Below are 24524 nucleotides of genomic sequence, written 5' to 3'. Positions count from 1 at the left end.
AACCACCTTCCCTTTTCCTGCCCTCTGAGTGATCCCTCATACCTGTGCTGACCACATTTCCAGAAGCAGAAATCAGGATATCGCAATGAAAAGGTGGTTACTCTTGGGGAAATCAGTGTGGACTATTTGAAGTTGACACATTCCTGGTCACCAAGAAGGGTTATGCCCATTACTCAGATGCTCAGAGCAGTTGGTCTACTTACAACTGAGGAACTCTGAGAAGGGAGCGTGCACCCCCAGCCCAATCCCAGGCCTGGACCCTTGCTCTGATTTGCCTCTGGCAAAATTTGCTGTGCGGTCCTTGAGCCTGCCATGCCATGCCCTGGCTCTCCAGAGGGGTCTCTGACATTTTCTCTTGTTTTTCCAACTGCAAGCCCGACTTAACCCTACAAAATAAGGGATATCTCTTCTCACAGATGAAAATCTACTGAGAAAAACACACTTGATTTCATGTAGAGAAAACAGATCCTTGTGTTGAGAACAGAGATGAAGAGAAAGGAGTGGCAAGGAGCACCGTGAGCCTTTAGCCCCCTGGAGGTGGGACCCGCCGTCTGGGGTGTGATGCCAGGTAATATCTGGGGGCATCCCAGGACTTCCCAGAGGCAGGATATGTCACATCTGGTGCTAGTATCGCAGGTATTGCCCATAGGCACCACCACTGCCCCCTGGCTGGAAGCTCAGAGTCTCCTGGCCAGTCTTACCAGGAGCTTCCTCATGATTTTCTCCTCACATTGAAGTCATGGATGGGCATGTCTAGTTGGTGAAGTCTAAGTCACATACTGATCCTGCCAAGAAAATTGAGCAATTCTGATTTCTACTTTGGAGAGGCAGAACTCATAACCTGGGACTCTCCTCAATGTCAAATGTTTGCAAAATGTGCCAGGGCAAATGTGCCACACCAACATTATTCATGATAGCCCCATACTAGAAGCAACCAAAAATACCTCTCAATATTAGGACAGATAGCTCAATTGTGACATATTCATACAATGGAATAGTGTACAGCAATGAAATGAAGAACAGCTATAGGAAACAACATGGATGCATTTTACAAACATGATGTGGAAAGAAGTTCAACACTGAAAAATAGGTAGTATATGATACCATTTACATGAAATTGAAGAGTAGGCAAAACTGGTATATGGTGAGAAAAATCAAGGGAGTGGTAACCTTTGGAGAACTACTAATTGGAAGTGGATATGACAGAGCCTTCTAGAGTATAGGAAATTTTCTGAATCATGATGTGGTTGCTGGTTGCACAGTTTCCAAAAACACAATTATGAAAAGATATGTGCACTCCTATGTTCATTGCAGCACTATTTACAGTAGTTAGCTTATGGAAACGACCTAAGTGCCCATCAAAAAATATGTAGATAAAGAAGATGTATTAAAAAGAGATGAAATCTTGCCATTTGCAACAATAAAGATGGAATTGGAGGGGCTTATGCTAAGCAAAATAAGTCAGGAGAATGACAAGTATCCAATGACCTCACTCGTGTGGAATATAAAGAAACAAAACAAAGGAACAGACAAAAAACGAAACCAAACATACCCTAGAATTCTGACTGTGAAATTGAGGCTCCCTAATGGGGAGAGTGGAGGGGGAGGATGGGGCGGGGAATAATGGGCTATGGGGAGTGTTATGGGTGCTTTGGTGGTAGGTATGGTAACATACACCTGAAGATGTGTGAACATAGTCCCCTAGAGCATATACAGTGTTGTAAACCAATGTAACCTCTAAAAAAAAAAAAACCTATGTGCTTATAGTGGGTATATTTTTCTGTACATGTGTTATATTTCAATAAAAGCTTACTTACAAACATGCAGGGCCGCTACATAAGTGATAAATCTCACCAATTGTCCTGTTGCCGTTCTGTTAAGTATCAAGCAAATGAATGAATCATTGTGTTTGTATCCATATGCTGCTCAAAACCTTATAGGTGGAGAATAACACCTAAGCTCCTTAAACTGCCAGGCAAGAGTTTTTCCAATCAGGCCTCAACCCTGGGTTCAGCCTGGGTTGAACTCATCTAAACTCTCTGGTTGGCCCTTTCTCACCTGGAAAGCCCCACTCCTTGGTAACCCCAATCCTTTCTGCAGGGTCAATTGAAATCTGCCTTCTCCCTAAGGCCTCCTAGCCTGAGCCAAAAGTTCCCTCAACCTCTGAACTCCTGTTGTAATTAGGATTGATAAAAATGTACCTGTAGGTCCCTTTTGTATTCCAAGCAACATCTCTTAAAATATGAATCAACTATTTTGTGGTCTGTAACTTTCATGTATTTATATTTATCACAGGTTAGATTATGGAGTCTTTGAAGATCTATCATGGCTGATTCATTTATTTTCTTCACAAGGTGTTGCATAGGGCCTGGTCCAGGTTGACTTTCTTTGGTAACTTTTAGACTCATGGATTCTGGGGGTAAAAAAACTCATGTTCAAGGTTCAAAGTTCAACTCCTAACTCTGCCACTTGCTGGCTATGAGTCAATGGAATTAATTGCTCAAGATCTCAGACTTCCTTGAAAAGGTCATTAACAATAATTTACATATGCTTAGTCTGCAGACTAAGTGCACCATGCATGTTAGCTGTATTATTAAATATTGTTAAATTTAAAAAGATTTGAATATTTAATAATATCCTTTTTGTTCTTGTTTTTCACTCTAGAATTCTAGTAGTTCCAGAACATAAAGAGAAGGACTTTGAGGAGGAGCTTTGCCAGGGAAAGATTGAATCACGGAAGGGCCTCCCCGGTGGCGCAGCAGTTGAGCGCTGGGTTGCAAAGCTGCCTGCAGCCTCTGTAGTGCCAATTCGATCCCCAGCTGCTCCCCGGCCACCAGAAGAGGGTCCCGCATGGCACAGCAGACCTCTCCTGCCGCCCGCTGCTCCCCTCAGCAGTGTATTTCGTCAGTCTGCCTGTTCTGTTCCCCGCTCTGGCTCTGGTGAATTCTCTCACCCTCCCGCGCTTCTGACTGTACCCAGTGCTTGTATAAATAAATAAATAAATAAATAAATCTTTAAAAAAAAAAAAAGTTTGAAAAAAAAAAAGATTGAATCAAGGAAGAGGAAGCTAATAAGTTCATGTTCAGAACTATCCTGTGGACTCTAGGCCCTACATTGAGCAGTGTTATTAATCTGACCCTGCCTGTCACCTTTTAGAATGTATGTAGGAATTCAATTGTCCAAATAATATTAGAATTTGTGGGGGCTGGCTTACTTTAGGTTTTAATTTTTGCCAGGTTTAGATGTCATGCATCCACAGCTGCACAAAAGTTACAAGTCTCTTTTGATAGAGAGATATATCACCATTAAAGCCATTTTTTAAAAAGATTCATGGACATAATCCTGTTTTTAGCTGAGACCACAGCATATGTAATTTTAGTTGAAGAAGGCAAGCCTGAATGAGACCCAGTAAGGACCTGGGGAGCAAAAGCAAGGTTGAGAAGTTCCCTAATGTTATTCACTAATGTTGAATAAGAAGGCACATCTGAGATAGTGCTTTTGTCTACAATAACGAGGGATGATCATGATGTGATAATTCATAATCTCAGTCCCAGATTTTAACATCAAACAAAAGGTTCAAATCCTGCACTGCCATTCATCAAGGTTTCAGGCAACACTATGAGCTGATACCTGAGAACCCATCAGCATTGTGTCTACTCATTCCCACACCTGTAACAGGGATGATGACAATGATAATGACATATGGTTATCATATGGATTAACATATGGAACATTTTAGCACAGTGCTGGGAAAATACTATGTATTCATTAGTTAGCTATTATTCATCTATCCACGTAATTCTGCCCTATTATTCCCTGGTCTTAACCAAAATGCCAAGAAACCAGCAGAAGTTCAATTATATCTTAACAGCCTCCTTCCTTTGATCAATCTCCAGTCATTGCCACCCTTATTATTTCTAACAACGTTTATGGTAGTGTACAATAAAGCATTTCCTCTGGGATAGACTCATTAAGACTTCCGAGGTTGGGGACAGGCTCAGTTTCCTGGGAAAGACCATCTGGCATTGCCCCAGGCTGTACTTTGGAGCCTGGCAGTTGGCACAGGAGTTTCATTTTCTCTTGTAGGATTCAATAGTCATATTTCATTCAAATTACAGCTCTGGTCTCCTTGAGTGCTGGCATCAAATATGAAAATTAGCCCTGAAATGCACATTCATTTTATAAAATTGTGGCCTCTATGTAGTAGCAATCTGTAGTGTGAACCAACAAAAAAGCCTCAAAAATCCTTAGGCCCTAGACTGGTAAAAGAAATAACTTTAGAATACTCGAGCCTGTGAGTTTTTATACTGTGTTGCTTATGTGTTTTCATTTACTTTTATTTGCCTTTGCTTGCATACGTTGTGTGAAGTTACTGTCAATGCGTTTATTTATATGACTCTTCTGGTGTTGTGGTTGTTGATATCTATCACTGTGATCATTATTTATGACAAAATTAGCTCTTGTTGGTAAGCATAGCAGGCTTTCACTCAGAGTACATCTATATTTATGTTATTTTAATCTCAAATACAAATTGGCACAGGCCATAATTGGAGGAGAGAACAAGGAAGCTAGGTTATAGATTGGGAACAGGAACTATCCCTGGAGATACTTTAAACCTTATTTTTTAATAGCATCAGAAAATTGAAAAATTGTACCAACTCTGAAGATAACCCCACCCCTGATTTTTTATGCCATTTTGGAAGTTAAAAGCTGAATTTCAACTCATGATCTCTTGGTTACATTCCATGTGTCATTACTGTAATTTGTCAGATTACTGTGGTAATAAAATTGAAGGATCACAGAAACTTTAAAAATGTACTCAGTTGTCTTAATGATTATGATTAATGTTGAAATTGCTTTGAAATTAAGATGCAGAATAAACTATACTTGTGCAAATTTACACAAAATGGACTTCAGTGTATTTGAAGAGTTTTGCTGACTAGAATTAATACAATTGAAGAGATATTGAGACAGTACACAAAATTCTTAATTTCTAATCATTGAGATCCCACTGAAACGTTATTACTAATTTTGCTATGTGGCATAGTAACAGTATCCTTTGAGCATTTTCCATTCCAGATCATTGCAATGGACAAGAAAAGGAAACTATTATTTTTCAAAGTCCTTTATCAAAAGATCTTCTCTGATTAACTCTGGGCTGGTCCCACAGGAAGCAGCAACACCTCTCCTGAGCCACATGCAGTTCCTTCAGTGGCACCATGGTAAGCTCATCCTGAAGAGCCATGGCACACTGGGTATTCCTATTAGAAGAACTGGCAGGATGCTGTTCTGGCAGTGGAATGAAACAATAGCACATCCCTATATTTGCGCCAGGCTTTTATTTTTAAAATGCAAAAATGTGCCTATATGTTATCCAGCAGTAATGGCATTCAGGAAGTCATTTAGACCATGGTCTTTAAAACATTTGGTTTATAAAGAGTTTCATTGGTCCTCTTCGAAATGTAGTTAGCTTGTGGTGCCATTGCCTTTATTAAAAAGTAAAGGGGGCCTCCCCGGTGGTGCAGCGGGTTGAGCGCCACCTTGTGAAGCTGTCCACAGCCTCTGCAGCGCCAGAGAGAAACCACATGGCGTGGCAGACCTCCTGCCTCGCCTGCTGCTCCCCTCAGCAGTCTCTTTGGTCGGTCTGCCTGTTCTGCTCCCCGCTCTGTCTCTGGTGAATTCTCTCACCCTCCTGTGCCTCTGACTATACCCCAGTTCTTTTTTTTTTTTTTTTAATTTTTTTTTTAATAGAGGCATGCTTTATATATTTATTTGTTTGTTTGTTTGTTTGTTTATACATGCACTGGGTACAGTCAGAAGCGCGGGAGGGCTAGAGAATTCACCAGAGCCAGAGCGGGGAGCAGAACAGGCAGAAGGACCGAAGTACACTGCTGAGGGGAGCAGCCGGCGGCAGGAGAGGTCTGCGCGCCATGTGGGACCCTCCTCCGGTGGGTGGCCGGGGAGCAGCCGGGGATCGAACCGGCGCTGCAGAGGCCGCGGGCAGCCTCGCAACCCAGCGCTCAACCGCTGCGCCACCGGGGAGGCCCTATACCCCAGTTCTTGTATAAATAAAAGAAAAATACCGGATGGTCTCACTCATAGCAGGAATTTAGAAAACCTAAATAGGAGACCAGGAAAAAGACTAATCAATACAAAGTAAAAATCAAAATCAACAAGCAACTATAAACCAGAGACACACTATGGGGAGGGTGAGGGAGGGAGGGAGGGGCGGAGAAAGGAAGGATTAGAGTCAAAATAAGGGGGGGGGTGCAATTGCATGGGGAATATAACCAAAATGAAAATGAATACATTGTGCAAAGATGAAAAAAGATGTAAGAATTATATAAAATAAAATATTTAAATTAAAAAAAATAAATAATAAATAAATAATCCTGTTTATCAAGGAAAAAAAATAAATCTTTAAAAAAAAGTAAAGGTCTGTCCTTTACTCCAAAAAATTTCCCCTTTTTATTTTAGGAATTATAATATACTTTTCATATAAAATGATAGTGACTGTAGATATTAGGTTAATAAAAATACTATTCTCAAAATGAAAAACTGACAACCCAAATTGTCCTTTCCTCTCTAACGTACGTCCCTTAAAAAGAATATCTGTATCCACTGATTGTGCTTTTCACAAGCTACACTGTATCCAAGTAACTTTGGGTATTTAAGAACCTTTGTATATCTACCCAACGGAATACTATTCAGCTTTAAAAAAAATTAAGGTGAACCCTTGCCATTCGTGACACCATGGGTGGAACTGAAGGTATAATGCAAAACTGAAGATATATAGCAAAATAGTCAGAAGGAGAAAGATAAAAATCAAATTTCATATATCACTCATATATGAAATAGAGGGAAACAAAACAAAGGGTAAGACAAAACCAAATAAACCCTCGACATACGACTGAAAAACTGAGGCAACCAGAGGGGTGGTGGGGTGGAGGGAAATGAGGCAGGGGGCCCAGTGGAACATGGTCAAAGGTTATTGGGGCTTTGGTGGTGAGCATGGTATTAAAACATACATTGGTAGAGGTGTCAACCTCTACCCCCTAAAACAAATACAGTCTTGTTAACCAACATTACCAGCATTAAAAAAAAAAAATCTTAAAAAATTAAACAAATAAAAACCTCTTATGTTGGCCAAAAAAAAAAAAAGAAAAGAAAAGAAGTTTGTATGTACAGGAACCACGTTTCACTTCTCTTTGTGTTTTGCTTCCCTTACAGCACCTGGCACTTTGCATACAGTGGATGCTTCATATTTGTTAACTGTGAAGCAACCTCCATTTGCTATGAAAACATCACCAAGGAGAATAGATGACAGCCTTTATTTAATGGTCGCAGAATATTCTGAGATGTGGTTTTAACAGTGACACAGAATGAAAGGGCTGAGGAGGGACTAGGTGGATTCTGGTTTGTCACTTTCCCACAAGCCTCTTAAGTTTTTGGTAGCTTCTCTTCTTTGCCCCCTTAGCTTTGCTATCCATGGGCTTGTTTGTATCAGATATGGGTGTAGTGGGAACTCTTTGCCTAGCACTCTGTTTTGACCCACTCCAAGCTCCTCTCTGGATCCCAACGTACGATTCTCAGGAAGCCAATTACAGTGTCCCCCCAACCCCTCACAATAAGGAGCATGGGGCCAGCAGCCACTCTCTTCTCTGTGTATAAAAGCCCCCATGAAGTTAGATCCTGAGGGAGTAAGCCACCAGAGTCAAGACTAATGGGTAACATTTTTTTGCCCCCACTATATACCAGACACTGTTGCAAAGACTTCCACTCATGAACCCTGGGACTCAGGTACTATTAATGCTGTATTCATTTGTCTAGAGGGAAAACTGACACACAGCTAAAAATAACAGCTAATAGTGAACCCTGGCAGTCTGGGAGGAGCCTATAGTCTTAGCCACCTCATTACACCTACCTTTCAAGATAGACGGACAGAAGATAGGGTAAGTTCTATCAAAGCTTCCCTAGATGCACTCTCATCCTTCCCAGTTACATGAGCTAATAAATCTCCTTTTTGTCCAATGAGTTGTTATCCTCAGGTCAGCAGTCAGGATCGTAGAAAGTTAGAACTCTCTGGAGTATGAGAGGTATATGCCCCATCCTTTCAAGATGAGAAAACCGAGATCCATGATTCACACAAAGTTTCATGCTCCTAATATCTCTGTAACCTCATATCCCACTGCTTCCTCTAATAGAGCTTCTGACATCTTTACCCCACACACTCTGACAACCCTGCTCTCATGTAAAAGCTCTCCTTTGGCTGCTTGAACATACACCATTCATCCAACTCCATCTCTTCTGTGAAGCTTTGCCAAGCCCTCTAGTCCACAGTTCTCTCTCTTTCCTCTTGCTCTCCCTAGCTGTTTCTATAAACCAACTGTATTCAGTCTGTTTTAATTATCAACTACTACTTAGTGATGATATTTAACTCTGACCTCAACTTAATTCATGCACCTTATCCTCTTGCCAATCCTGACTAAGTTCTTTGAAGAGCATTCTCTTTATTTTTCTTCTGTAGTTCCCAAAGCAGCGAGCTCCAGTATCTTATACACAATTTATGTGTATGGGGTGACCCTTTACTCTGCTGTTATTTTTTTTTTTTTTAATAGAGGCGTGTTTTTATTTATTTATTATATTTGTTTGTTTGTTTTGTTTATACATGCACTGGGTACAGTCAGAAGCACGGGAGGGTGAGAGAATTCACCAGAGCCAGAGTGGGGAGCAGAGCAGGCAGAAGGACTGAAGTACACTGCTGAGGGGAGCAGCGGGTGGCAGGACAGGTCTGCGCACCATGTGGGATCCTCCTCCGGTGGCTGGGGAGCAGCCGGGGATCGAACCGGCGCCGCAGAGGCCACAGGCAGCTTCGCAACCCAGCGCTCAACCGCTGCGCCACCGGGGAGGCCCTACTCTGCTGTTATTGTCTCTTTCCCACATCAGTTGCCTCCTCATCGTCTTCTCCATCTAGCACAGTCTTGCTCCACTCCAGGTCTGATGATGCTCAGATCTTCCAGCCTCAGGAACAAGAGAAAGGAAAAAAAAACAAAAAAACCAGGCACTAGGCAGCCCTATGACAGATGCATCACCATTTGGAAACTTGCTATTCTCTCCATGCAAACTGGATCAATGCACAACCCAGATATGTCACTGTAAATCTCTACTGAAGGAGCAGCTCCATGTCATCAGTGATACAGTTTAACTTTTTTTCTTTACAATGCTTGTCAAGAATTTCATGAGAAAAAAATATTGTCTAGAAAACCTGTAACATTAAATAAAGGAAGAAGTGGTGTCCGGATCCAAATGTTGGGTGAAATTCTACATTATGTCATATAAGTAAACAAACAAAACATTTCTTCTTTCCCAGTCAGAACGAAGTAAGTCCATTTTTAAAATATCTTCTAAAAGTTAGGCATTTTACTGAGTGCTTTAAACCTCCTTACAAAGTAAGGATTTTCCATTTTATGAGCTAGGTTGTTGACACTCATAGAGATTGGGTGACTAGCCCAAGATAATGCATGTGAGGAGAGTGATACTATACATGGTCTTTTAGCAGGGACTCAAACACTATTTCATACCCATTTTCAAATGCACAGCCACTAAATCATATTGTCAGTAATAAGCATTTGTTTACTCCATTATGCCTCATATGAACTTGTATTATGGAAATCACAGCAAGGAATTCTCCCATTGATAAAGGTTTCAGTTCTTCTAAAATGGAAATAGCTTAAGTTTTCTAATTATAAAAGTAGATGTTCATTATATAAGCAAACAAAAAACAAAAAAGCAAACAAAAAGTTAGTATCAAAATAATGACGAATAAAAGTCACTAGCAATCATCTCCTATAGGAATAACTGATTAATAATAGAGGGTTCTTTTAAAAGTTTAAGTTCCTCTACATTGCCTTGGTTCTAGTGATCTCTCAGAAATGTTAACTATGAATGTTGGGATTTTCTTATGGCCAGTTTGTTGCAGTATTTTTATTTTAATTTCCTCCATCTTTGAGAGATGACTGGCAAATTCACACAAATCCATTGCAATCTTCAGTCTAAACTGCTTTGTGCACCTAAACTGACAGTTTCTAACTTTGTACTGAGAAGACTCAGTGTTCAAAATATTATCATTGTATTGAGTAGCTTACCAAGGGCAAGGAGCACAGCTCTAAATGTCAGTTCAAGGTAGAAAACGCTGTCCTTCTAAACCCAATGAAGTCATCTTTTCTCCTAATAAACAGAGGCTTTATTTTTTTTTATAGAGAAATTTGATGCTGTTGAATATCAAGGATCTAAGAAGCAAAAAGAGATAAAATATATTCTACTTAGGTTACAGGCTGACTGCATCTGTGATTCAACCAATATGTTACATGAAAAAAAGAGGTGTATATTACTTGTCATAATGTTCTATAATAAGGAATTACTATATAACAGAAATTGAAGTCCAACTTTATAATTTAAAAGGGTAGATCACACAAGCATACAAAAATGTATTCCAGAGTTACCTTAAAAATCAAAAGAGCTTTTAAAGTTTGAGTTTTTTTATCTGTATTGAGAAAGCTCAGAGGTGACAAAAACTGAATAAAGGGGAACTGCTAAAAGAAAAACTGAAGCATATTTAAAATTTTAAGATTTCAATTAACCAAAAGTAGATTCAAGTCAGGGAGATAGAAGCAAAACAAGGGAATTATTTGACTATAGTTTAAGTGGTTGCATTGTTTGGGAAAGCCTCATTGGTTATTTGTGATTGATTGTCCTTAGGTTTATGATTTCTTTACCTTGACATTTACTCACTTAGGTTTTGTTTTGCTTACGTAGGTTGCTAAGCTATTAGCACCAGCTCAGTCTAATGGTCTCCTTGTTTAATTAATTGAATGCAAGTTTGAGGAATTGTGGTGAAGCTACCATATTAACTAATTGCTAACTCATTGTTATTAAATGTAATTTTTATATCTCTAAACTTGAATGTATAATTGGGAAAGGAAAATAATCTCACTAAGTCAATAACAGACATATGAGATCCAATACTTCCTGTCAAAGTGGTTCATGAAGTATATGGAGCCCCGATCCCCTTGTGAGCCCCTCATTAGCACAAACTACTGAGTGAGTCTGAGTGACCCACCATGTTTAAAAAAGACACCACTGTCAATGTGAAATCCCAAGAGTTTAGAAGTGACCTGTAGGAAGTTGGGAGAAAGGCCAGTCCAATTCTTCATTATACAAAATTATACATATGATAAAGGTCTACTGTCCAGAATATATAAACACATACAAACAACAAAAAGACACCCAAAATGAAAAATAGGCAAAGGATTTGAATAGATATTTTCCCAAAGAAGTTATACAAAGGCCAATAAGCACATGAAAAGATACCTGGTTTCACTACTTTTTCCCTCCTCTTAGATATATATTACCGAATTTTATTTTGTTAATATTTCAGTGAGGATTTTTAGTATTAAATGTATTTCTTATAGAATATTGACCTTATATCCAGAAACTACACTGGAATAGAAATTTTTAATTTTTTTTATTCAGGTAACTCTGGTTGACATCACTGTGTTTTAGAGGTGTAGGATCTACTCTTCAGGTGTTGTTACCACCTCACACCCACAACCAAAAAACCTACAGTCCACCCCCCGCAGCCATTGTGCTCCTTCCCCACTTTGTTCCTTGAGGTACAGGAATGCAAAAGCAACATAAGCTGTCTCCCATACTCTCTGGTTCTACTCATGTTTTCCAAGCCTTTACCAGGGAGCCCTGTCCGTTGGAAGGAATTAGGTAAACCTCACACTTTGATCCTCATTGAGTTCCTTGAATCTACTACCCACTATTTAGAATCTGAAGAATGGGAAGGACAGTTGATGGGTTTAGACCTCCAACAGGCCCAGCACTGTAAGATTAAATATACTTTGCCTTCACTGCACAGTCTCCATGACTGATTTCTCTTTGTTCTTCAAGAGTTGTCAAATGCAGGCCTCCCTGGTGGCACAAGGGGTTAGACGTGACTTACGAAGCTGTCCGCAGCCACTGCAGCACGAGTTGGATCCCCGGCCAGGGAACAACCCGCATGGTGCAGCAGACCTCTCCTGGCTCGCCTGCTGCTCCCCTCAGCAGTGTATTTCAGTCAGTCTGCCTGTTCTGCTCCCCACTCTGTCTCTGGTGAATCCTCTCACCTCCCACACCTCTGGCCTGTACCCCAGTTCTTGTACGCATAAATAAATAAATCTTTAAAAAAAAAGTTGTCAAATACCTCTGCTATACAATGTCCCTGAATGTCTCCCCCTTTTCAATCCTACATTTGATTCAGATGTATCTCCCACATGTTCCTCCTTTACTTTATGCATATCTCTGTAATCAGTACAGACTAGATATAAGTTCTGGCTTTATTTCTTATAAGTTATATGACTTTAAGTTTCTAAAGTTTTGTATGCCTCAGCCTCTTCATTGATAATATAATAATCCCTCTTACATAAAGATGTTTAGAGAACTAAAAAAATGACTTATATACATAGCAATTAATATTACGAGTTTAACACATAGCAATTAAGCAGTAAGTATTAACTACTATTGTTTTTTTTTTAAATTTCTAGTTTATCCAGAGGGTAGCAAATTTCTTGAGGACAAAGAAATTTCTTACTCCTTTGTCATTTTCCAGTACTAATAAATGTGACTAGCACATGGGAGATGCTCAACAATGTTCTGCTGTTTTTTGAATATAGACAGAATCAAAAAGACTTAGTCTTAGAGTCAAGGCTGGAAAAATAAACTTCAGTCCATCTCTAAACACCTAGGTTCATTTTGCTTCTCTCTGAAGTCCATGCAGTAAGCATCATTTTTGACTATCCATGGTGCTGACCTTTACCTAACTGGCTAAGTAGGCAGAGCCTGCCTGACCAACAATGTGAGACACATCCTGTACTGATTAATGACTCTGCTACACCCCCAGGATGACTGAGCATGTTGTCATCTCAATGTGGCTAATGACTAAGGCCATTTAGAACTCCCCCAACTCAACTGACTTCCTAAATCAGTCATTGGATTCTTCTTCCTTAAATCTGACCCCTTTCAACTCGCTTCTCATGACACTGACTACAAAAGTAGTTAACTTTCTTTTTTTTTTTTTTTTAATAGAGGCATGCTTTTATTTATTTATTTATTTGTTTGTTTTTTGTTTTGTTTATACATGCACTGGGTACAGTCAGAAGCGCGGGAGGGTGAGAGAATTCACCAGAGCCAGAGCGGGGAGCAGAGCAGGCAGAAGGACCGAAGTACACTGCTGAGGGGAGCAGCGGGCGGCAGGAGAGGTCTGCGCGCCATGTGGGACCCTCCTCCAGTGGCCGGGGAGCAGCCGGGGATCGAACCGGCGCCACAGAGGCTGCGGGCAGCTTCGCAACCCAGCGCTCAACCGCTGCGCCACCGGGGAGGCCCGTAGTTAACTTTCTTATCTATTCCCATTCTTTCCCTATGTCTTTAATGCTTTAGATGCCTACTATTTTGTTGCTCTTATTTTTATTCACTTCTCCTCCTCCAACTATGATTTTTAAAAATCACATTTGTTGTCCATTTCATAATTAGTGGCCTTCTTGCTAAATCACTTTAGAGCTGGTGTCATATTTTATCTAAGTGCAGACAGAGGAAGACTTTTCACATGTGGGGGAGGGGAGGGCTGTACATTGGGCATCTGACATTTATCTGTTTAAAATAAGTTCAAATACAAATTCCTGAAACCAAAGCTGAGGATGGGGCATGTGTGGCGACGGGACTCTGACTGGGGGTTTAAAATCCAGGTGGGAAATGCCCCAGGGATGAACTTCGTCTCCATTACTGACTTACATGAGGCCAGATCTGGCTAAAGAGATGGATGGTTTTTGTGTTCCTGACAAACTGCTAGAAAGAAGCCCTCCAAAGAAGTAAGGAAATATTCTAAGTTTTTTTTTCCCTCTATGGACCTACTTAAATTCAGTTCAATCCACACAGACATAAAATCATCGCCATCTTTGAGGAAGACTGAGAGTGCTGATAATAGCATTTCTAACATGGTTTTATAGTAACGTGCTATCAACAAATTTGGCCTCCCCCCGGTGCTGAAGGGAAGCCAGGTTCAGCTGCAACAGGCTTTGAGCTCCTCTAACAGTGGGTGCTGAGGGTGGATGGAGCCCCCTCAGTGGCTGAGCCAGCTTCTAACTATTTACATGAACACAAGCAGTTACAAGAATTTTTCTGAAGGTAAATGTCTGCAGCAACGTTTGCTACTATTTTCCTTAATTTAATTAAATACTGCAGGAATTTTTATAAAATTTAATTTTGTTTTCCTTTTTAATGCTAACACTGCTTGAAACCAGGCATTTTCTAAGAGTTATACAAATATTAACTCATTCAATTTCCAAAGTAACCCAATTATCTAGATACTATTATTATGCCTTTTAACATGTGAAGAATTTTGGGGCCCAGAAAAATTAAGTAACTTGCCCAAAGTCACACAACACAGCTAAGAAGTGACTGTGTTCTTTACAATGTTGTCCCACCAGACTCTGCTTTTAACCCCTGGGCTCCCTTCTGATTTTTAAAAAGAATTATGTGTAGTGTAACCTTCTTTCTAGGGGTGCAGGAACTGGGAATCTTCATTCTTTTAAATACATTTAAAATAGATGTCAGTGACTCCTTAAAGTAAAAATAGGTAGGAATAGGGCCTCTCTGGTGGCGCAAGGGGTTAAGCACCGCACTGTGAGACAATCCGCAGCCTCTGCAGCACAAGTTCGATACCCGGCCAGCCAGAGAGATTCCCACCTCTCCTATCTCACTTGCTGCTCCCCTCAGCAGTGTGTTTCAGTTGGTCTGCCCTTTCTGTCCCCCCACTATCTCTGGTGAATCCTCTCATCCCCCCCAATCTCTGGCCTGTACCCCAGCTCTTATATGCATAGATGAATAAATCTTTTTTAAAAAATAGGTAGGATTATGTCAATAAAGATAAATGAAACTCAAGGCAATGGGGTAAGCAAGCTGTCAGTTTGTAAAGTACTGCTCTCCCGCCTTCAGAATTGCCTCTTCTTTATTCACTTACTGTTCTGGAGTGCAGTTACATAACTCTCCAATTCTGCCCTCCAGATATACTAGACAACTTGTAATCACAAATTATCACATTATAAAATTTATAATAGCATTTTAGTGTAAAGAATAGACCTGAATTGTAACTTCTGGACATTTGTCAAATTATCGCTTATAATTTACATTTTGAAACCATGGAATTTATCTGATTGAAAATTCTGCCAAATCAGTCCATCATTTTCCTATAGTTATCTTGCTATAGTTTCTAAATTCAGTCTTCCAAAATGGCCCCTTACCTCTACTAATGTTGAACTGAAGAAGCAAGAGCAAGGTAGGGATGGGAAAAATGGATTTTGGTGGTGGACATGGGTATCTTGGTGTTGAGTGCGGTGTGGTAAAAACACCTGAGGGGGTAGATTCTATACTTCTAATACACACTATTACCTCAATCTAAAAAAAATTAGTAGTATAGCAAAAAAAATAAAGAAATCTCACATTCATGTCTCCAGTAATTTTCTTCCTTCTCCTTTTTCCACAGGAAAATCCATCCCATAGATGTTCTTCAGTCTGCTTATAAACCAGTCAACAAAATGTTTTTCTTCTCTTTTTTGCTGCTGTAACCCCAGAGTTTAGAGCAGCACCTATACCTGAGTAGACAATCAATACTCGTCTGTTCAATTGATGAGAACTGAAGGGAACTAAAGTCGTGATAAAGTCAAAAGTATCTTTCATACAACTATCTCAAGAGGAAAAAAGAAGTATGATGTCCATTTATTAAAACTTTCTTATTAAATCAGCATTAACAATCTTTTACCTGATTAAAAATTATGCTTATTGAAATATTTTTTCAAAGTGTCAAACTGATGATTTTAAAGGGAAATAGATATAATGAGTGCCATTTGTCCTTCCATTGCTCCTGCTTGAATCAATTAGAGTATTCACCTATATCCTCATCTACTTAAATTTGTTTTTCCTTAACATTTGGCATTTGACATACATTTTAAAAAGCTTCTTATTCAATTGTGTTGCTTTTCTGGCTATGTAAGAGTTACCAGTATTAGAATATTCTGTTCTTATTCATTGCAATGTACAGAACTTGCATTATTTTCAGTGTGACACGGCTTTTATGAAATACCTAGAAACATAAGTGCTTCTCTTAACTTTGTTTCCATGGGGAAATGCATGTCAAATAACCAGCTGATATTCAGGCTCTGAAAACACAAGCCATTTGTACATCATTGGTTGTCTGGAATGTCAAGGACCTGTGACTTTTGTCACACAATATGGAGCAATGAAGCAGTTAAATATGCTTTTCAATTCCATGTGACCACACCGATGAGCTGATGGAAGAATGGAAATTCTCCAATAACCAAAAAGTCACAATAAATCAACAAGGTGAAATAGTCATTAAATTCCTTAAGAACTTTGGTGCCTCAGTCCATCCAAAGAAAATTTTATGGGACAATATGAAAAAACAGATTTTTTTATAAATTTTTTCTGACACAAGGCATAACTCTATAAAAGAATGCTAAGAATTCACAGGAGTTGAGTAACAACAAAACTTGACCTAAAGGCAATCTAACTACAAAATGGAATAGAAAGTGGAGAAAAATAGCAACTAAAGCCCATTACTATCTAAGTTACCCTAAGCAGATTAAAATGGGATAATAAAAACTAAAACAAATGAAGTTATTAGGATGAATATATAACATGGATGATTTAGGGGGGAAACTTTAATAGCAACTTAACTGTTCCTAGAGGAATTTTCCAATGAGTTACCAGGATTGATATAAATATTTGTTCAAGACAAGTTTCATATATTTCCCTCTTATTTATATAAGGTAAAAGAAGTATGTACATGATAGCATAACCAATAAAGAAGGATACCAAGTATCAAAAACATTTTTGGCCAAAAGTGAAATAAATGTAAAACAGAGATAAAAAGTAAGTAGTGCAAGAATGACTATTAACGTTTTTCCAGAAACCTGAAATTAAAGTAATGCTCCTATTGGTTTCTAAAAGCCACACTTAGTTACCCCAAAAGATACTGTTGGGTGACAACTTCAGGAATGTCCCAAATGTGATCTGAAACACAGAGAGCTGGGAGAGACAATGAAGAATGATGACTACACCACATTGGGAGGTGGTTGATTTAATAGCAAGAGGCCTTGTCTTGGGTGGCCCCCAAACAAGAGAGTTTTCCATACCTGCATGCCAAATCTTAAAAGTTTATAAAGAGGTTTTAACTGGATTTAATCACGTGCACACCAGATGGTCTCAACACTGGGAGCAGGGAAGGCAAGTGGAATACACATTCCAAGAAGAGGGGAGGGGTAAGAAGCCTCCAATTGCCCAGGTCCAGCTGGCAGGTCAGCAGGCGGTCACATTCTTTTGATAGCTTTCCCCAACAGATACCTAGAAAAATTAAAGAATGACTTCATTTCTGAGACTGTTTCAAGGATCCACAAATACAGGCATAAGAAAAAGATTAAAACCAACAAAACATGGTTTGTGAAATAGAAAACTAGAAAGCATGGAACATCTGGAAATAATGGATGAAAACAGAATGCCAAGATGGAGGACATTTGAATAAACTATGAAAAGACGAAACTTAGATTGAGCATTTAGATACAAGAATACTTATTTAAATATATGCTCCACCCTGTGGTGGTTGCTGCTGCCCATCGCAGCAAAAATGGGTGGGGAATATCCTTACTTCAGAGGAGTGACACACAGAGGACTCCTTGAGTCATTAGGCCCCTCTGCACTCATTAATGTTGTAGTTTGAGCATATGATACAACACAGAGAGAGCTCAAGACAATGGTATTGACAGCTCTTCTGACTTGAAATTTGTTGGAGAAATTTCATATTGGGGTTTGATGGTAGAAAACTTATTTTTCCTTTGGGAAAAAAAGAGTCAGTAATATGTAGGGCTACCTAAAATACAGGAGTCTATACCAAATGGCCACAGGTAGCAGAGAGCTTCATTCAGTTCATACACCAAAGAAGACTTAAAGGTTAGAGCTCCATAAGGGTGACAATACTACGTAAAAACCCCAAATTCCTTTAACTTCTACTGTAGTTTTTTATCTCAATAATCAATAACTTCTATCTAGAGCAATCATAAGGATGAATCCCTAGTGCAACAGGCCAACTGAACAATGTTTTGCCCATACATGCCATATCAGTTAAGATGCTTTGTTTAAAAAAAATGGTGTTTTTTTTTTTTAAGACTTATTTTATTTATACAAGAACCAGGGTACAGGCCAGATGTGCAGGAGGGTGAGAGGATTCACCAGAGACAAAGCAGGGAGAAGAACAGGCAGACTGACAATATACACTGCTGAGGGGAGCAGCAGGCAAGACAGGAGAGGTCTGCTCGCCATGTGGGTTGCTCCAAGGCCAGTGGGGATCGAACCGGCACTGCAGAGGCTGAGGACAGCTTCACAGCACTGTGCTCAACCGCCTGTGCCACCAGGGAGGTCCCCATTTTAGATGCTTTAAAAAAAAAAAAATAACTAAATAACTAAATAAATATTTATTTATTTATTTATTTATTTATACAAGCACTGGGTACAGTCAGAAGCACAGGAGGGTGAGAGAATTCACCAGAGCCAGAGCGGAGAGCAGAGCAGGCAGACTGACGAAGCACACTGCTGAGGGGAGCAGCGGGCGGCAGGAGAGGTCTGCGCGCCACGTGGGACCCTCACCCAGTGGCCAGGGATCCAATGGGCACTGCAGAGGCTGCGGACAGCTTCTCAGTGTGGCGCTCAACCGCTGCGCCACCGGGGAGGCCCAAGATGCTTTTAATAGCAAGCAATAGAGGCCTACCTGGTGGTGCAGGCGGTTGAGGGCCACATTAAGAAGCTGTCCGCAGCCTCTGTAGTGCATCTGGCCTATACCCCAGTTCTTTTTTTTTTTTTTTTTTGGTGGGACCCTCACCGGCTGCTGGGGAATGAACCGGCGCTGCAGAGGCTGCGAGCAGCTTCGCAGCACAGCGCTCAACCGCTGTGCCACCAGGGGAGGCCCTATATCCAGGTTCTTGTATAAATAAATAAATCTTTTTAAAAAAGCAATAGCAATAGCTAAAATCTTTTTAGCAAGCAATAGAAAAATCAGACTTACAGCTAAACTATAAGACTATTAATAGTTCACTAGGAAATTCATGATGATTGATTCAGGTGGTTCAATTATGTCATCAAGAACCCTAGCATTTTCCATCCTTAATTTCACTGCTCTCAGTGAAATTGGTGTTAATCTTCATTGTCACATTTTTTCCAGATACCACATTTTCACATTATAGCTTTCAAAGATACAAGTGGACAAAGTTGACTTTCTTTTTGCTGCTCTCATCAAAAAGGAAACATTCCCCTGAATTTTCCAACATATTTTTTTCAATCTCTTTGCTCAGAACCAGGTCTCATATTCATCCTTAATCACTTTCAAAATTTTTAAAAAAGATTTACTTATTTAGACAAGAACCAGGGCACAGGCCAGATGTGCGGGAGAGCAAGAGGACTCACCAGACAGAGTGGGGAACAGAACAGGCAGACTGACGAAAACACTCTGCTGAGGGGAGCAGCGGGCAAGACAAGAGAGGTCTGCCGTGCCATGTGGGTATCTCCCTGGCTGGCCGGGAATCGAACCCGTGCTACAGAGGCTGCCGATGGCTTCACAACACTGCGCTTAACCCATTGCGCCACTAGGGAGGCCCTACACTAATAACTTTTGAGGAGGAACCAAGTTGCTATGACTGGCTTAGATGAATCAGTTAGATGCATTGCAGCTAGAATGAAGTTGGGATTCTGTTATCAAGGAAAGAAAAGGAACTTGTGTAAAACTGACCTTAGGGAAAGTCTAAATGCAGAAAGGACTTTTAACTATCATCCTAACACCTTTTCTTTTTAATCTAAAATTTGTGGCATTATGACCATGCTTCTCAGAAGCAGATTCTTTAACTACCTGCATCAGGATCACGGAGGATGTTCAGATTAAAAATAGTTTTCTCTCTGGAATTTACGCTTAATTTTTCTGGAAACTAAAACCTGCTCAAAAAATAAAGTCTATTTAAAAAAAAAATGAGGGGCCTCCCCTGGTGGCGCAGCAGTTGAGTGCTGGGCTGCGAAGCTGCCCTCAGCCTCTGCAGTGCCGGTTCCATCCCCAGATGCCAGCGAGGGTCACACATGGCGCAACAGACCTCTCCTGCCTTGCCCGCTGCTCCCCTCAGCAGTGTCTTTGGTCCATCTGCCTGTTCTGCATCCCGCTCTGGCTCTGATGAATTCTCTCACCCTCCCACGCTTCTGACCTGTACCCCAGTTCTTGTATAAAATAAATCAATCTTAAAAAAAAAAGAAACTACAAATTAAAAGAAGATACTACTACATACATACTAACCAAATCCAAAATAGTGACAAAATCCAAAATAGTGACACCAGCAAATGATGGTTGTGAAACAACATGAACTCTTATTCATTGTTGGTGGGAATGCAAAATGGCACAGCCACTTTGAAAGACGGTTTGACAGTTTTTTACAAAACTAAACATACTTTCATTATAAGACCCATCAATCATGTTCCTTTATGAAATGAATTTAAAATTATATCCACACAAAACCCTCTACAAGGATTTTTATAGTAGCTTTATTCACAATTGCCCAAACTTAGAAGTAAAATGTCCCTGTGTTGATGAATGGATAAAATGGTAGATCCAGACAATGGATTATTATTCAGTGCTAAGAAGTAGTGAGCTATCAAACCATAAAAACATGAAGAAAACGTAAGTGCTGCTACTAAGTGAAATATCCCAATATGAAGAGGCTATATACTATATAATTCAAATAATGTGACATTCTGGAAAAGACAAAACTATGAAGATTGCAAAAGGTCAGCGGTGTCTAGGGGATAGAGGAAAGGATGAATAAGCAGAGCACAAAATATTTTTAAGGCTGCAAACTAGTCTGTATGATACTAGAGTGGTAGCTATATTATTAACACTTGTTCAAACACACAGAATATACAATATCAAGAAGAACCCTAAAATATGTGTGTCTTGAGTGGTAATGTTACATCATGTAGGGTAAGCAATTGTAATAAACTTATGACCCTGGTAAGGGAATACTGATTTTGGGTGAGACTGTACATAGGCAGACAGGTATATTGGAACTTTCATATAACCCCTGTACTTTCTGCTCAATTTTTCTGTGAATGTAAAACTACTTTAAAATGTAAAGTTTATTTTAAAAAATTAAATGTTTCTTGGGCTTTACAACAGACCAACTGAATCAGAAAGCATCTTGCAAAAGGGTTATAATCTAAGGAAAATGATTTTTAGCAATTTCTTTGGAGTCAGGATCATTAATCTAAAGAGAGTTGAGAGGGGGAGAGAAAACAGGAAAATGGAGATGAGGACAGAAATAAACACTCACTGAGGAGCTCTGTGTACCAGCCTCAGAGACGGGTTAGGCAGAGCTGGAATAGATCTCAGTTTAAAACTTCCTAAAATGATTCTGAGGGAATGATGTCCCTAATTCAGTGAGGGATCTTCAGGGAAGGAGATTTTTCTTTTTCTTTTTTTTAAGTAGCTTGAAACTGAAAAGATTAAAAAGACAAAGCATTTCTCATATAGAAATACTAATGTCAAATACTGGATGATTTAACTCATATGTGGATTAAAGAGAAACAAAATAAAGGAACTGCCAAAACTAAACCATAACACTCCTAGAAATGTGACTGCAGAACTGAGGATACTAGAGGGAGAGGGAGGGTGGGAATAGGAACAAAATGGGGAGGTGGCCCAGCTGGGTGCTTCATGGTGGGTGTGGTAACATACATCTGAGGAGGTGTCTACCTGTTCCCCTAAATCATATACAGTGTTGTAAACCAATGTTACTGCAATAAAGGAGGAAAAAGAGATATATATCAATGTAAAAAAAAAAAAAAAAGATACAGTCAAAGATAATGGGTTTGAAAAAAAGGAAAAAATAAAGGATTCTTCCTCCAGAGCTCAGTAATTATTCTATAAGACTGTTCTGCTATGTGTTATATGTCTCATGAAGTCATGGAGGTGCACGTTATCTACCATGATTTCATGGAAACAAGACAGATGACATTACCATTGGGGATTCAGACTCAAAATTAGATTAGGCAGTGAAGCTTTAATATGGAAATTAGGAGAGAGTTTGGTTTCTAAATGCCACAACATAAAACATTAACTATTAACAGGCAAAACAATTGGCAGATCTTTGGGATAAAACCAGTTCATTCAATGGGTAAGGAAAAAATGGATTTTTAATGATGGCATTCAAAATCAATCATGTCAGTTAATACGCTCATGAAATAGTACCTATAACTGGGGTAACCATATAATTTATTATCCAAAACAGGACACTTTTGAATGAATGAGGCTTTTTAACAAAAATGCCAAGAAAACAGGTATAGTCCAGCCTGTTGCAAGCAAACTAGAACACATAACCCCCCAACAATAATATTCTGGACATAACAAACCTAACAACAATCACATATACTAACTACAAGAATCCAAAGAGGAACAGACTTTAATTATAAAGTTAGAAACCATAGATTGATTTATTCAAGTTCTTCTCTCTCTCCAGCCATAGTCTTGGTGTGGAACATCAAGTAGCACTTTTATAATTACATAGTAGAGCAGTAATGAATATTGATCTTGGAACTTAGTAAAAATCAATGTTAATTTGTAGACCACATTGGATTCAATCTAGTCTTTACTCTGGAATTCATGCAGTGGCCATTGTTATATCAGTCCCACTACCTCTATGACCATGGCAATGGGCTCAAACTTGGACAAACTGTCAGAAGTTTTATTTTTTCCTGTTTTAAGATATAGTATGCCTCTACATGGAAATTGAATCCTTAGTGGTGTCTTGATTATGAAAAAAATATGGTCATTGGGGTTTCTACAATTTGGTTTTTCTTTTTCTATTTCAATTAAGATTTACAGGGGAGGGGATATCAACAGTATGCTATGCTTTTTTGTAAGTGGCAGTTTACATAAAGCAGAGGAGATATGGACCATATGATCATGATTTCAAGGAAAAATATTGTCTAGTCATTTGTAATCTTTGAGACCAGCAATTCAGAAACCTGAATGCACATAAGAATTATCTGGGGGTGGGGGCGGGGAAGCTTAAGAAAAAAAAATCCTGGCGCCTACCACATAAAAAAGTGCACGTGAAGGTTTACAGCAGAACCATTCACAACAGCCCCAAAGTGGAATCAATACAACTGCATCAAGCTGATGAATGCATATAATGTTATCTATGTAAGAATAATTTTCATCAATAAAAACTTGAAGAGCTGTTAAAACATGGATGAACCTTGCAAACAGTATGAGAAATATGAAGAAAGTCATACAAAAGAACACATATTGTATGATTTCATTCATATGAATTGTTCCAAACAAGCGAATCTATAGAGACAGAAAGAAGACCCATAGTTGCTGGATACGAGGGCAGGAATGTAGTGACTTCTAATGGGTAGAAGGTTTCATTTTCAGGGTGAGCAAAATGTTCTAAAATTGATTGCAATCATCAGAGAAACCAAAAAATCACCTTGACATATCTCATACCTGTTGGAATGGCTATTATCAAAAAGACAAGAAGTAACAAGTGTCGGTAGGTTGTGGAGATAAGAGAATCCTGTGCATGGTTGATGGGAATGTAAATGGTACAATCACTATGGAAAGCACAATAAGCGTATCTCAAAAAATTAAAAATATAACTACCATATGATCTCATACTACTTCTGGGTAGACATATTCAAAGAAAATGAGATGAGTTATTTCAAAAACATTACACCTAATGGTATAATGTAGCCCTAAGTTTGATATCTGCAATATATGCCCAATCACCTGCATCTTTCCTGCCAATCTCCATGGCATTTTTCTGAACCTTGACTGGGACTCTGCTACAACTTTCCCTACAAACACTCAGTATCCTGACTGGGAATAAGTCTCACTCAGAAATGCAGTTTAGCAGTGCTGAAATTCTCCCAAATTTGGGGCACATCTGACTTCCTGCAAACTGGCTGGCTGACACCTTGCTTCATGTTAGAGAATCAACCTTGTAATGGTCCATGTTGTCACTTGCCAGACACTGTATTGCCACTCTCTGGACTACTGATCCAGAAACCCATACCCAACAATAGCCTAAATGCTGATATTGGCCTAGCCAAGAAACATAAGACATTACCAGTAACAGCTGGTTCCTGCAGTGCTCTCTGGAATGGGCATAAGATTCCTGGATTCATCAACTTGCTGGGCTGCCAGTAAGGTTACAGCATTACCTTTAAAACCTTGTTAGAAAGAATATGAAATATTTCCAATTACAGAGAGTAAATACTGTTGAAAAAGTATTGTTCCTTTTAAATTTTAGAGTAAATTCCAAACCAATGCTTTTTGAGACATTTTTGAGCACTTCACTACATGTTAGTTATTTTTGGAGGGATGA

At 39.4% G+C, this 24524-nt stretch overlaps 1 protein-coding gene across 3 annotated transcripts in view; it reads right to left on the bottom strand.

The window, feature by feature from the left end:
* The window catches only part of MSH3 (mutS homolog 3), a 177556-nt gene that overhangs the window by 727 nt on the left and 152305 nt on the right, over nucleotides 1-24524 (bottom strand). For 2 of the 3 annotated variants that reach the window (XR_005128842.2, XR_008549252.1), the window contains exons 25-29: nucleotides 24267-24369; nucleotides 17250-17457; nucleotides 15538-15689; nucleotides 10146-10289; nucleotides 7882-8110 (exon numbers count right to left, since the gene is read on the bottom strand). The gene's annotated coding sequence lies outside the window, so the exon portion shown is untranslated. Of the gene's footprint in view, nucleotides 1-7881; nucleotides 8111-10145; nucleotides 10290-15537; nucleotides 15690-17249; nucleotides 17458-24266; nucleotides 24370-24524 lie in introns of those variants that run through there. The other variant, XR_008549251.1, reaches the window with a different exon arrangement.

This window comes from Talpa occidentalis, unplaced genomic scaffold (assembly GCF_014898055.3).
Source record: "Talpa occidentalis isolate TD23 unplaced genomic scaffold, MPIMG_talOcc4v2.1 talOcc4.6, whole genome shotgun sequence".
Lineage (NCBI taxonomy): Eukaryota > Metazoa > Chordata > Mammalia > Eulipotyphla > Talpidae > Talpa > Talpa occidentalis.
The sequence above is the reverse complement of the archived record's forward strand: the minus strand, read 5'-3'. Positions and strand labels throughout refer to the sequence as shown.